Raw genomic sequence first — 13,998 nt, forward strand, 5'->3', positions numbered from 1 at the left:
TTTTTCTTTCCTAACGTAACATCTATTTAAGCGTATTTAAAAAGGAATAGAATGTGGGTGGAAAATGCCCAAGTGTGCCAAACTTTGGGGGTGGTCTACCTAAATTTGGAAGCCAACACTGAGTTTCCATAGTCAAATTAGGTTGGACCCCTATGTTGGTCAAATATGGACGACATCAAATTTATGGGTTCCAGAGAGACAAATTTTGGGGATAGCCCACCTAATTTTGGAGCTCACCATTGAATCGGTCATATTAAAATTAAGCTTGACACCAATTTTGATGAAATTCGGACAAGGTCAAATTTCTGTGGTTGAGAGGGCCAAATTTTGGGGTGCAGACACTTTCCTTGGACGACGGAAAATCGGTGCGCGGATCTTTGGCTCTCGGCTTCGGCTCGACATCACCTCAAGGTCGCCAACAGCGGGAGCTGAAGTCGTTTCATTCTTATATGAAAAGTTCATATTCGTTTTTAAGCCACCGCGAAAATTTTCAACTACAAAAACGATTAAGCCGTTGCATGTGCACTGCGTGATGCCAAACTCAGACCGAACCTTAATGAAAAATTTTAGGACGGCCATCGAAGCAAATGCCCCAGCTTGCTCCCAGCAAACCATCCCACTTCTGAAACTCCACTCGTGAACAACTTCATAAACTGTACTTCCGCGATAATTAGTTCGAAGTGAATCTACATTTAACTAAACATTGGTATGCAGAAAATATTCAGGAATGTTCAAATATATTGTAAATATTATGCTTCATATACTATGCTGTGTTGAGACAGACGGCATTGAAAAGTAAAAAAGAATGGAAGATGTATGCAGCAAGTGGTTTTGTTCGTGCCGCAAGCGCTCGTAATTGGCACTTTCATTGCGCGTACGAGACGCTAATTTATGTGGCTCGTGGTAGTCACGCGTGTCGCATGTCTTTCTCGTGTTTTTAATCAATAACAGAGCGTGGAAAAAGCGCGAACTTAAGAGCGCGCGCATGTGTCAGCCAACTGCCTGGACGGCGAGCGAGCGATGGCCAAAAAAGCGTGCCGTGTGCAGCGCGCGCAGCCGGCGGGTGAGGATATTCGAGGAGGAAAACGCCGGAGTGGAGGAGAGTGTCGCTACTTTCAAATTATCGAGGGGCTTTAGACAGCTACGCGCGCTCCTGCAGCGCCGGGACCAATCAGCGCCTGCTCACAGTGGTATGCGTGCTCCCGGTATTCCGCTAACGGTAACAAGGTACACGGTATGCTAAAGGTGTCTATTTGCAAGAACTTCGTTGACGACTTCGAGAACGGGATCTATTGTAACGCTGGCAAAACGCCGGTGCAAACGTAAACGAAGAGACGGCCGCAATAGCCGATAGATGCCTTCAACGTGCGGCCGGCGGTAGCTTTCTTTTCGGCTGCTGCTGGGCCGCACTGCTGGCTGCCAGAAATCACGGAGTCTGCGCTACGTCATGCGCACGTCATGTTTCACGTCACTTAGTCCTGTGTCGTCATAGGAGAATCCCAAGTTTGAATCAGAGCGGCGGGAAAAACTTTTTCAACTTCGAATCCAAATTTCTTAGAAATAAATGCATCTTTCGCTGCCGGCCAAGTGGCAACAAAGCCATGAAATGCCGAACTATCGGATTTTGCTATAAAAAAAATATTAATAGAGCTCTCCTCAGTGTCCCTTTAAGGTATACAAACCCTATTATTGTTCTTAGACTCCCCACTATGCCCTGGAGCCATAGATGCTCTCTGCAGTTCTCGCTTACTCTTTCCCAATCTTGCTCATTTACTAATGCCCCTAGGCCTCCACATTTACAGTCTTTCTCTTTTCTGTTACACCCTATCCAAGTGTAACCTGCAATGTGCGGCGGTTCTTCCATGTCTCTCAGGTGAGTTTCCGCAACCCCATATAGCCCAATGTTTTCAGATTTTAGTTGTTCTTCGATTTCATTCGATTTCCCCCTTGCATGTTAATGAACCCAACACTGAGAGGTTGCTTCCTTTTCGTTCGCCGTGCCCTTGTCCTGCCCCCCCCCCCTCCTTTCACATTTGCTGCCTACTCCTTGGTCTGCAGGGGTTGTTGTTGTTGAAAGGGCATGGCCTCAAATATTTATATATCTATCTGTGTTGTGAACGATAGGCCATGGAGTGAGTACGAGGGAGTGAAAGAGGGACAACTGCCACCCCGCGAAACGCAGGAACGGGCGCCAAAGATTTGCTCTCTAAAATGAACTGTGAGAATTCGAACCCAACCGCGGCGGCCGCGTTTCGATGGAGGCGAAACGCAAAGGCGCCCGTGTGCTGTGCGATGTCAGTGCACGTTAAAGATCCCCAGGTGGTAGAAATTATTCCGGAGACCTCCACTACGGCACCTCTTTCTCTTTCTTCTTTCACTCCCACCTTCCTCCCTTCCCTTAGGTGTCCGCCGAGATATGTGAGACAGATACTGCGCCATTTTCTTTCCTCAGAAACCAAAAACCAATAAAATCAGATCCCACCACTCTAGGCCCGATAGGAACTCCGCAAGGGGCGGTACTGTCACCCCTCTTGTTCAGTTTGGCTATGAAAGATCTACCAAGCCTTCTTTCCGAAATTCCCGGCATCAAACACACATTGTATGCGGATGATATCACTGTCTGGTGCAACTCGGGGAGTGACGCCGATATCGAGGAGCGTCTTCAAGCAGCAGCGGACAGGGTGGACCGGTACGCCAGGGAGAGAGGCCTCCAGTGTGCGCCAGAAAAGTCCGAGTTGCTTATCCTGAAGAACCCGAGGACACCCCAAGCGAAGAACATCACGGTCTATATAGAGAACCACCCAGTACAGAAACCCACGGAGGTCAAGATCCTAGGGCAGTATATCCCGCAGGGACGACAGAACACCACCACTATGAAGCAGCTTACAACATATCCACCGAGCAAATACTCCGGATGATACATCGTATCCGAAATAAACACCATGGCATGAAGGAAAGGGACACCATCCGCTTAGTGCAAGCTTTCGTGATTTCTCGGATAATGTACGGGACGGCATTCCTTAACCTCTCCAGGTCGGAAATTGAAGAGTTGGAGACACTGATCAGGAAAGCTTACAAGACGGCACTGGGGCTACCGAACTCCACGCCAACGGCAAATCTCATGGCTATAGGAGTACATAATACCCTCAAAGAGATGTGGGAAGCACAATGGCTCTCACAACTCAATAGGCTCGCACTCACAAAGATCCATGTTAATCTGCCCTATACAATCCCAAGCAACCACCGATATCCTTCGGACGGCCGACAGAGGTCTGTTTCGGATGTTCTGTACGTCCGCTGAACATCCACAAACAGCCGGTAGACGTCCGTCGGCCGTCCGAAAGGTGGCCAAAGGTATACGGTTCGCCGGCCGACGGACGTCCAGTTGAGTACGTCCATTGGCGGATCTTTCTCGAATATTCGCATATATGGTGCATGCGTGCTTTTTTCACTCCGCGCGATGCAATAAAACAAAAAACAGTTTGATGCATAGCAGGCACATTTTATTGTGGTTGATGATACATCAGCAGAGCAATGGGTTATATTCGGAAAATTTCTTAAATGTGACTCTTCAAATGTGGCAAGCTTGGGACACACATCCGTAATCTTCCCACCCACAGTATTTCTGAAATAAAAAGAACGCGGCAAACATCAGTCATGTAAAACAAATGACACAATGCAGCAGCCCAAGTAAAAACATTGGAACCAATTAATAGAAGTGTTTAATGCTGCAAGTATAACAGACAACGCACTTTAACAAACACCTCAATAAGTATAGGGCAATAACAGCTCTCACTTTCCATACCATATTTGACAATGTATATGTTCTTTATTTATTCTCATGGGCCTTAGCGCACTAACCTGCGCAGCACTGTACGCGACTGTGCACAGAAAGCCGCAAAGCTTCCGTTGCGAACCACTGCGAACTACACGTGCTTCCTATGGTCTGCCTTTCGCGCGTTGTCACTCCTTATATAGGCACAGAGAACCTAGCGATGCCTTAAATATTAACAAGATGCGAAAATACTCCGTCCCGCAACTTTGAAGAGGAGTGGGAATTAGCCGCGCGAGTCGAGGGCTCCCGAAAGTGTGAGAAGAGCACACACTTGTGGAAGCCATATCTCCTCGCGCTTACTGCTCCCACTGTCCTGTGAACGAATGTTATATGAGCATGCATGCTGCACTGTCCTAGAAGCAAGTTCCAAGAAGTGTACTGGATACATACCTTCGTAGGCAATCACATGTGCACTAAGCCTTCTTTAAACCAAGGTCGACGCAGTACGGGATTCCGGTGTTCCAGAAGAGCTTCAGGAGCTTCCCGTATCTTTCGAATTGCTTAAGTTACATACTACTTTCGTCCACAGACAGAACAAAGCCACACATTACCATAACAGAGCTATTAAAGCTCTGCGCGACAACACTACGCGACAAATCAACAACAGCGCTACGGAGCCGTACTGATGGATTGGATTGAACTGACCGCGAACTGACATCTATGATGATGGTGATAGCAGAATGCACGGGAGTTTTGATACGAGTGGTTGGCAAGTTTAGCTAGCAAAACGGTGGACATGTCGCACAACTCCACTAATTTGGAGAAGTTTTATAAATATAAAACTAGTTATTGAGTTCTTGCAAAATTCTGCAACACCTGCTTTTCCTCTTAGATAAATTTAGCTCGTTGGCGGCTCTTGCCCTGCAGGTAGGAGTGGAATCGCATAAATTTACAAACATCTTCGCGTCAAACCTTCCAACTGATGCAAATAAAACAGTATACATACACGAAATACGCGAATTTTCTGTGAAATAAAAAACGTCCATACTCATGGCCTGGGAAAATACTCGGCCTTACATCCTTCGGACGTACACCTCGTCTCTCATGCGGATATACAAAAGTGGACACTGTCCGTACGTCCGGCGGATGTACGAATACGGATATCCGAAATCGGATTGTGTTCGTACGTCCGATGGACGTCCGATCTCGGCAAATGACGTTCGGATCTAGCTCGTACGTCCGACGGATATCTGTGGTTGCTTGGGATAGACCAAAGGGAAGAGGTCCCACGTGATGTGGGAAGACGCATCAACGTGCACCCCATTCCGCGGAATATGCATCCCGCATAATAACATCGAGAGGAGAAAAGCAAGAGCGGAAGCCCTGTAGAAGAAATGGGACAAGCAACCTAACAACCTTTACGTGGACGCAGTATGGCTGAGGCTTAACTTGGTTAAGCCTGGAGAATGCGAAGCATCATCGTGTTAGGGTGGCTAGACTGGGCCACCCTAATCGTGTCGCGTAATTTGGAGGCGCACAACCACAGCGACGGCGCGAGGTGGGCCCCCGTTTCTCCACTGTCGTGACGTCATCGTGTCACGTGGTGTGACGTCATGTATCACGTGATTTGGAGGCGCAGAACCACAGCGACGGCGCGAGGTGGGCCCCCGCTTCTCCACTGCCGTGACGTCATCGTGTCACGTGGTGTGGCATCATCGTGTCACGTGATTTGGAGGCGCACAACCACAGCGACGGCGCGCGGTGGCCCCCGTTTCTCCATTGTCGTGACGTCATCGTGTCACGTGGTGTGACGTCATGTTTCACGTGATTTGGAGGCGCACAACCACAGCGACGGCGCGAGGTGGGCCCCCGTTTCTCTACTGTCGTGACGTCATCGTGTCACGTGGTATGACGTCATGTATCACGTGATTTGGAGGCGCATAACCACGGTGAAGGGCTGAAGTGGTAGCTAAAGTAGTATGCTTCGCATAAAACTGTTGTGGTCTCAACGCCTTCAGGATCGATGGTGAACTGCGCCTCGATGAAAACATCTAACCCCACTCACGCAGAGGAGGCAGCTGTTGCATTAGCTGTAGCATCCAACCCCAACGCCGTTGTGCTCACTGATTCCCAGAACGCCTGTCGCAACTTCAATAACGGATTAATTCACACGCCAGGGTTGTCATTGCTGACTAAGCATCCACCCAGCCAAGTCTCAGTCATCTGGTTTCCCGGTCACCTGGAACTACCAGGAGGAAACGAAGCCGCTCACAGGCATGCCCGAGCTCTTCTATACCGGGCGTCTCCCCCTGATGACCATGAAGGGTGCCGCAGCCTACTGGGTTTAGCAGTGATGCTGACAATCTCGCGCCATACAGAACAGCCAGGAAGGAGTACCCAACACCACATAAATCCCTCAATAAGTTAGAACACCCTTAGGAGACTGCAAACCAACACATACCCAACGCCAGCTAAGTTACACCACTGGTACCCTACACTATACTCTCCGCAGTGCGCACACTGTGGAGAGGTAGCTAACCTCTACCACATGGTGTGGGCATGCCAATTTAATCCCTTAGTTGACCCCATTCAAAACCCCTCAGAGGAGCAGTGGGAGGCTATTCTGCTCAGCGATGGTCCTGACCGTCAGCACTGGCTAGTGGGGAGGGTCAGCGCAGCAGCAATAACCAGTGGACTACCGGACTAGGCGGCCCACCCACATGTTCTAAGAATATCCATCAAATAAATATTGTCACGACCAGAGGAGCCGTGAAGGTAGACGTCGAGAAGAACCCAAGACCGGGAGCCCTTTTTTTAATTATGGAGCCAGCTTCCACGACACAGAACAGCACAGCGCGCCACGAGAGCCCACTGCCGCTTCGTCGTCGTCTTCGACTCAGCGCGGAGGCCACGCGGCGCGTTAGGCGCGTGGCATTATTCCCCCCCGCGAAAGCAAACATCGTCTCGATGTGGAATGGGGTATGTACAGTGAGGGGAGGAGGAACAAAAAAAAAAAGACTGGGGGTGAGGTGAATTATACAGTGCGCTCTAGACGACATACAGGGAGTGTCAAGTTCACACGTGGGGTAAGGGGAAAAGGTACGAAACAGCGTGAACACAGCGCTCAGTCACGCGAAAAGTACGGCTTTAAGCGCACTACATGCACGATTTCAGGCCGTTGACGCTGAGGGCCGGCGACCACAGTTCCATGGGGGACAACTTCGTAGTTGACGCTGTTCAGGCGGCGCAGGACTCTGTACGGGCCAAAATACCTATTTAAAAGCTTTTCGCACAATCCCTTGCGGCGCACTGGTGTCCACACCCACACGTGGTCGCCCGGCTCGTAGTGCACGTCCCTGTGCCGAAGGTTATAGTGTCGGGCATCGGCGGATTGCTGGTCCTTGATGTGCAAGCGGGCCAGCTGACGGGCCTGCTCTGCTTGCTCCACGAAGTGGCCAGCTTCAGGGGGAAGCTCTGCGTCGCCGTACGGCAGCATGGCGTCTAGCATCATGCGGACCTCCCTGCCATACACGAGACGGAACGGGGTGAAATGGGTGGTTTCCTGCGTCGCGGTATTATATGCGAAGGTGACGTACGGCAAGACCTCATCCCAGGCTTTGTGTTCAACGTCGACGTACATCGAGATCATGTCCGCCAATGTTTTGTTGAGCCGTTCCGTTAGACCATTGGTTTGGGGATGATACGCTGTTGTTGGTCGATGAGCAGTATGGCTAAGCACTAAGATGTCACGTAGGAGTCGGGCTGTAAACGCCTTGCCTCGGTCAGTAATGACGGCCGATGGGGCGCCGTGTCTAAGCACGATGTCGTGCATAAAGAAGTGGGCAACTTCGGCGGCAGTACCTCGCGCCAGGGCCTTCGTTTCAGCGTAGCGGGTCAAGTAGTCTGTGGCGACTACGATCCACTTGTGGCCGGAATACGAGAGAGGAAATGGCCCCAGAAGGTCCATGCCGACTCTGTCGAATGGTATTTGTGGCGGCTCGATGCACTGAAGCAGTCCAGGAGGCTTGAGCGCGGGTTTTTTTCGCCGCTGGCATTGCCGGCATGTCCGGACATAATGCTTGACACTTGAAGTTAGGTTGGGCCAGTAATAGTTCTGCCGGATTCGGGATAAGGTGCGGGTAACTCCAAGGTGGCCGGAAGTCGGTTCATCATGGCAGGCAAGGAGGACTTCATCCCGCAGATCAGACGGTATGACGAGCAGGTAAGTTGTCGGACTTGAAGTAGAGTTCTTTTTATAAAGCACCCCTCTCCGCAGGCAGAACGACGATAGTCCACGAGCTAGGTTTCGTGGTATCTCAGGGCACCCACCTTCGAGATGTTCGATGAGCAGACGGAGCTCGGCGTCGGCACGCTGTCTGGAAACGAGCTCAGATGTGCTGACCACTCCAAGGAAGCTATCATCGTTGGTGGTGTCTTGCGGAGGAGGTTCGACGGGAGCGCGTGACAAGGTATCAGCGTCGGTGTGTTTCCGGCCTGACTTGTAGGTGACGGTGAAATCGAATTCCTGCAGGCGTAATGCCCAACGTGCTAGGCGGCCGCAAGGGTCCTTTAAATTTTTCAGCCAGCACAGCGAGTGGTGGTCGGTGACGATACGAAACGGTCTGCCATAGAGGTATGGGCGGAACTTGGCGGCGGCCCAGACTACCGCTAAACATTCTTTTTCCGTGGTAGAGTAGTTCAACTCAGCACGCGACAGCGCGCGGCTGGCGTAGGCAATTACTTTGTCGACACCGTTTTGCCGCTGAACTAGAACGGCGCCAAGACCGACGTTGCTCGCATCCGTGTGCACCTCCGTATCGGCATCTTCGTCGAAATGTGCCAGGATGGGCGGTGATTGGAGGAGGCGTCGTAACTCGTCGAAGGCAGTCTGTTGTTCGTTGCCCCAGGAAAATGACGTGTCATCACGGGTTAGGAGAGTCAGAGGGCTGGCGAGCTGGGCGAAGTTTCTAATGAAGCGGCGATAATAGGAGCACAGGCCCAGAAAACGTCGGACTGCTTTTTTGTGGGAGGGGACCGGAAAGGCAGCAACGGCAGCAAGCTTCTCTGGGTCCGCGCGGATTCCGTCAGCACTAATGACGTGCCCGAGGAACTTCAGTTCGGTGAACCCAAAGTGGCATTTTTCTGGTTTGAGGGAGAGGTTGGCGGATCGAACGGCTTTGAGGACAGTCCTGAGGCGGTGCAGATGTTCCGTGAACGTTGCGGAAAAAATGATGACATCGTCAAGATAAACAAGACAGGTCTGCCACTTCAAACCGGTGAGAACGGTGTCCATCATTCTTTGGAACGTGGCAGGAGCACAGCAGAGCCCAAATGGGAGGACGCGAAATTCATACAGCCCGTCCGGTGTAATGAATGCGGTTTTCTCACGGTCCCTCTCATCAACTTCTATCTGCCAATAACCACTTCTGAGGTCGACCGAAGAGAAGTACTTGGCTTGACGAAGTCGGTCGAGGGAGTCGTCGATACGCGGTAGCGGGTACACGTCTTTCTTGGTCACACTGTTCAGCTTCCTGTAGTCGACGCAGAACCGTAGTGTCCCGTCTTTCTTTTTCACGAGGACGACAGGAGACGACCACGGACTGCTTGACGGTTGGATGACGCCGTCTGTGAGCATCTCTTCGACCTGTGTTTGAATAGCATCTCGCTCACGAGGGGACACACGATAGGGCTGCTGATGGATGGGTCGGGCTCCTTCATGCGTGATAATGCGGTGTTTAACGATCGACGTTTGGCGCACTTTGGACGACGACGTGAAACACGCACCAAACTCCCGCAAGAGGTCCTGGAGTTGCCTCTTTTCAGTGGGTGGAAGGCCAGGATTTATGTCTACGCTGGTGACCGCTTCGGCGTCAGCTCCAGGTGTGTCCTCCGCACAAGCAAAGCATTCGGCCACTTCCTGAACATGGTCGACGTAAGCGATGGCTGTGCCACGGAACAGATGTCGATGTTCATTGCAGAAGTTGGTGACAAGGACCTCTGTACAACCTTCATGAAAGGATCCAAGGCCCCGTGCCACCGCAACCCCCTTAGCGAGTACGAGGGAGACATTAGGCTCGACAACCCGGAGTCCCCTATGTGGCTCGTCGCAGGTAACTCTCGTGAGAATGCTGGCACGTGGTGGCACCGTAACGTTATCGTCGGCGACTCGCAGGGCGGACCGAGAACCCTGGTGCGCTGGTTCTTCTGTGGCCATTGCGGTAGAAAACGTCACCAAGCGGTTCGGGAGGTCTATGATCGCACCGTGCTCGCGAAGAAAGTCGATGCCAAGGATGACATCGCGAGAACATTCGCGGAGAACGAGAAACGTGGCAACGAATGTGCAGCCTCGAACCGTAACCCTGGCCGCACACATGCCGAGTGGTGCGACAAGATGTCCGCCTGCCGTGCGTATGTCGGGACCGTCCCAGGGTGTCGTCACTTTTTTCAGGGCCGTCGCAAGCCGTCCGCTAAGGATAGAGTAATCTGCGCCCGTATCGACCAACGCGCTAACCTCCTTTGTGTCGACGAGAACAGGGATATCCAAAGAGACCCTTCCTTCAGCGCGGCCCGTCGACGGCTGTTGTGGATGACTCAGTCGGTGCGGCGGCGGAAACTGGTCGGCGACTGGGGTTGCGTCGTCGGGTCGATTCAAGCGGCGGGTTGAGGGAAACTCTTCGGCGATGCGGCGTTCGGCGTCGGGGCGATTGGGTACGTGCGGCGGCGGAAGCGGGTCGGCGATTGGGGTTAGGGCATCGCGGCGAGTCGAAAGGCGCGTCGGGGAAAACTGCGCAGCGTTGCGGCATCCGACGTCGGGGCGATTAAGTTGCTGCGGCGGTGGAAGCTTTGCGTCGGAACGGCGTTCGGCGGCCTCGCCTCCAAAGGCCGCCGGAGCTAGTTTTCCCGACGAGGGCTCGAGGAACCACGTTGTCCTGAGGCGAAACGGGACCCAGAGGGCGAAGACCGGCGTGGAGAGGGCGATCGCGACTCGCGGCGCGGAGGAGATGGTGAACTACGCTGGCGGGTGACATACTCGGCGATGTCTTGAGGGCGCTCTCCAGGGCGTGGACGGGGGCTGTCGACAGAAAAACCGCGTAGTCCCATTTCGCGATAGGGGCACCACCGGTAGAGATGGCCGGCCTCACCACAGTGGTAGCAGAGCGGGCGTTGATCCGGAGTGCGCCAGAGGTCAGTCTTCCGCGGTGCCTGGCGCCGATCCGCCCAGTAAGGAGTAGGCTGAGCAGAGTGCACCGCGACCAATGGTGCGGTGTAAGGCAAAGGCCCAGGAGATGGGGCCGCGCGGCGCACGACGTCCGCGTACGTGACTGGCTGGACCGGAGTCGGGTACGGCGCGGGATCGTATGGAGTCGGTTGCGGCGCCGGCACAACTGCAGCGTCTGGTGCTCTGAGGGCCTGCCGGACTTCCTCGCGGATGACGCTGGTGACGGAATCGACGCGAGGGGCAAAGGTTCCTTGAAGGTGCTGCAGCTCCTCGCGGACCACTGAACGGATGAGTTCGCGAAGGGAGTCCGGATTCGTCCTGGGATCATGGTCGAATCGGTCCAACGTTGACAGTGTCGACGACGGACGCAGTTGCCGGGCGTACTGTTGCGATCTCTGCTGCAGCAATTTCTCCATGTGGACGGCCTCGGCCAGAAACTCCGCGACGGTGTTGGGCGGGTTCCGCACGAGGCCGGAAAAGAGCTGGTCTTTCACGCCGCGCATGAGGTGCCGCAGCTTTTTTTCTTCAGGCATGGCCGGATCGGCGCGATGGCAAAGACGCGTCACATCCTCGACGTACATGGCAACACCCTCATTGGGGAGCTGAATTCTAGAGGACAGGGTACGCTCCGCGCTCTCCCGGCGGTCGCTGTTGGCGTACGTACTCAGGAGCTGACGTCGAAAGTCCTGCCACGTCGAGAAAGTAGCCTCACGGTTTTCGAACCAGGTACGTGCAGAGTCCTCAAGGCTAAAGTACACGTTACGCAGCTTTGTAGCGGCGTCCCAGCAGTTGAAGGTCGCAACCCGTTCGTAGTGTGCCAACCAATCTTCTGCATCTTCAAACAGGTCACCGTGAAAGGGCTTAGGCGTTCGTGGGGTCTGAAGAGTGAGATAGGTAGGGCTGGCTGCAGGAACAGTCGGAGGCAGGGCGGGTATTGGCGTCGCCATGAGTGTAGGGGTAGTCGAGGGCTCACCGACAAAAGGGAGGGCCTCGGGGGACGAGCCTCGGATCCTCCGGCTGGCACGATGGACAGGGGTGGTCACAAGAGGCGGGCGTGTCGAGTCGTCCTCAGGAGTAGGGAGCATCGGCCGCACCTCCACCAGTGTCACGACCAGAGGAGCCGTGAAGGTAGACGTCGAGAAGAACCCAAGACCGGGAGCCCTTTTTTTAATTATGGAGCCAGCTTCCACGACACAGAACAGCACAGCGCGCCACGAGAGCCCACTGCCGCTTCGTCGTCGTCTTCGACTCAGCGCGGAGGCCACGCGGCGCGTTAGGCGCGTGGCAATATGTTTTCAATCAATCCAGGTTTAATAGCGTTAAGGGCCCCGTGTTGCAGAAAAGCCGGTGTCATCGTCGGCAACGTTGGCCGTGTGCGAAAAATCCAAGAAGCATTAATAAATAACAGTCTTTCGGGTAGTAGCTTGGATTAGCCTACAAGGTTTTAACTGCTCTATAGTGTATTGACTACGAGGACGTCCTGTCGTATACAAAAAATCAGGGGGGCACTTTGTTGGCCTAAAGTGCGGTGAGGCGAAAGCAGTGTTGCTGCTTGCGTCACTGATGTGTGGTTATGATGTTAAGCTTCGCCTCTAAGAGTGCAAAGCGACAGCGTCTTGCAACGCTGCCAGGGAGTCCACAGAACGCCATCGCCCATACGGCTCTACGCCTTGCTCGACGGTAAATTGGTTTTTGAGGAAAGGAAATGTATCTCTCTCTCGCAAATCTCGGTGGCCACCTGAACCTCGCCGTAAGGGAAGGGAGGAAGGTGGAAGTGAACGAAGACGCCTAGACGCGCCTTTGTTCATTCCAAAACCATCCAGCTGGCATAGCAGAGTGGCTAGCATGCTCGTCTCGCACTCCGGAGACCGGGGTTCGATTCCCGAACTCGACCAATTCCCTACTAGGTTCTATTTATTTATCTGGCCTGACTAGAAAGGTTAATTAGGCTAATTGGTCTTTACTATTGTTCTAATGCCATCCATCATGTCCTGTCATTCACCTGTCAAGTGACGGAACTCTTAGAATGTTTGACGCAATGTCTGGTTTGGTTTGGTTTTATGGGGTTTAACGTCCCAAAGCGACTAAGGCTATGAGAGACGCCGTAGTGGAGGGCTCCGGAAATTTCGACCACCTGGGGTTATGAAACGTCTAGACATGTTTAACTATTAATGATGGTTAGTGATAGTTAAACATGACTTGCACATTTTGTGATACTATATGGTTAGTGACAGTTAACATGACCTTAACTGATACACTGATTAATTAGTGTTAGTCAAGGCACAGGCGCAGTGCACAGTCCCACATGCCACTTCTTAACTACTACTAATTACCAATTATATAGTCATTTAGTCATTAAGTACAATGATATAATCATGAAATCCCTTTATATCATGTTCCGATGCCTTTCGATTGCACCCGATTAAGTATCGATTGGTTGTTGATTGGTATATATAAGGCATGCATCGGAAACGCGGACAGATTCGCTAACACGTCTCGGTCACGCTGCAGCATGAGGCATTAAAGGCTTTCGCCTTAAAACTTCTCATGCAGGCTTTCGTCGGTACAGAAATGCGGCTACGCCGCCGCGGTGGCTCAGCGGTTATGGTGCTCGGCTGCTGACCCAAAAGACGCGGGTTCGATCCCGGCCGCGGCGGCTAGAATTTCTGTGGAGGAGAAATGCTAGAGGCCCGTGTACTGTGCGATGTCAGTGCACGTTAAAGAACCCCAGGTGGTCAAAATTTCCGGAGCCCTCCACTACGGCGTCTCTCATAGCCTTAGTCGCTTTGGGACGTTAAACCCCATAAACCAAACCAAACCAGAAATGCGGCTACCGCGTTCGCCGGGTGCCTCTGTAGGTTTCTAAGCATGTGGACCGTACGAACTTGAGACATTGCTGCTTCAACCAGTGGCTTTCTCACACTTATAGTGAACTAGACTCACACTGTTGTTGCGACTAGAGAAGGATGACAAAGGAATTGCACGGGCTTGCCAACTGGCTCTA

This window comes from Amblyomma mixtum, chromosome 6, assembly GCF_055824585.1.
Source record: "Amblyomma mixtum isolate Tamu chromosome 6, ASM5582458v1, whole genome shotgun sequence".
Lineage (NCBI taxonomy): Eukaryota > Metazoa > Arthropoda > Arachnida > Ixodida > Ixodidae > Amblyomma > Amblyomma mixtum.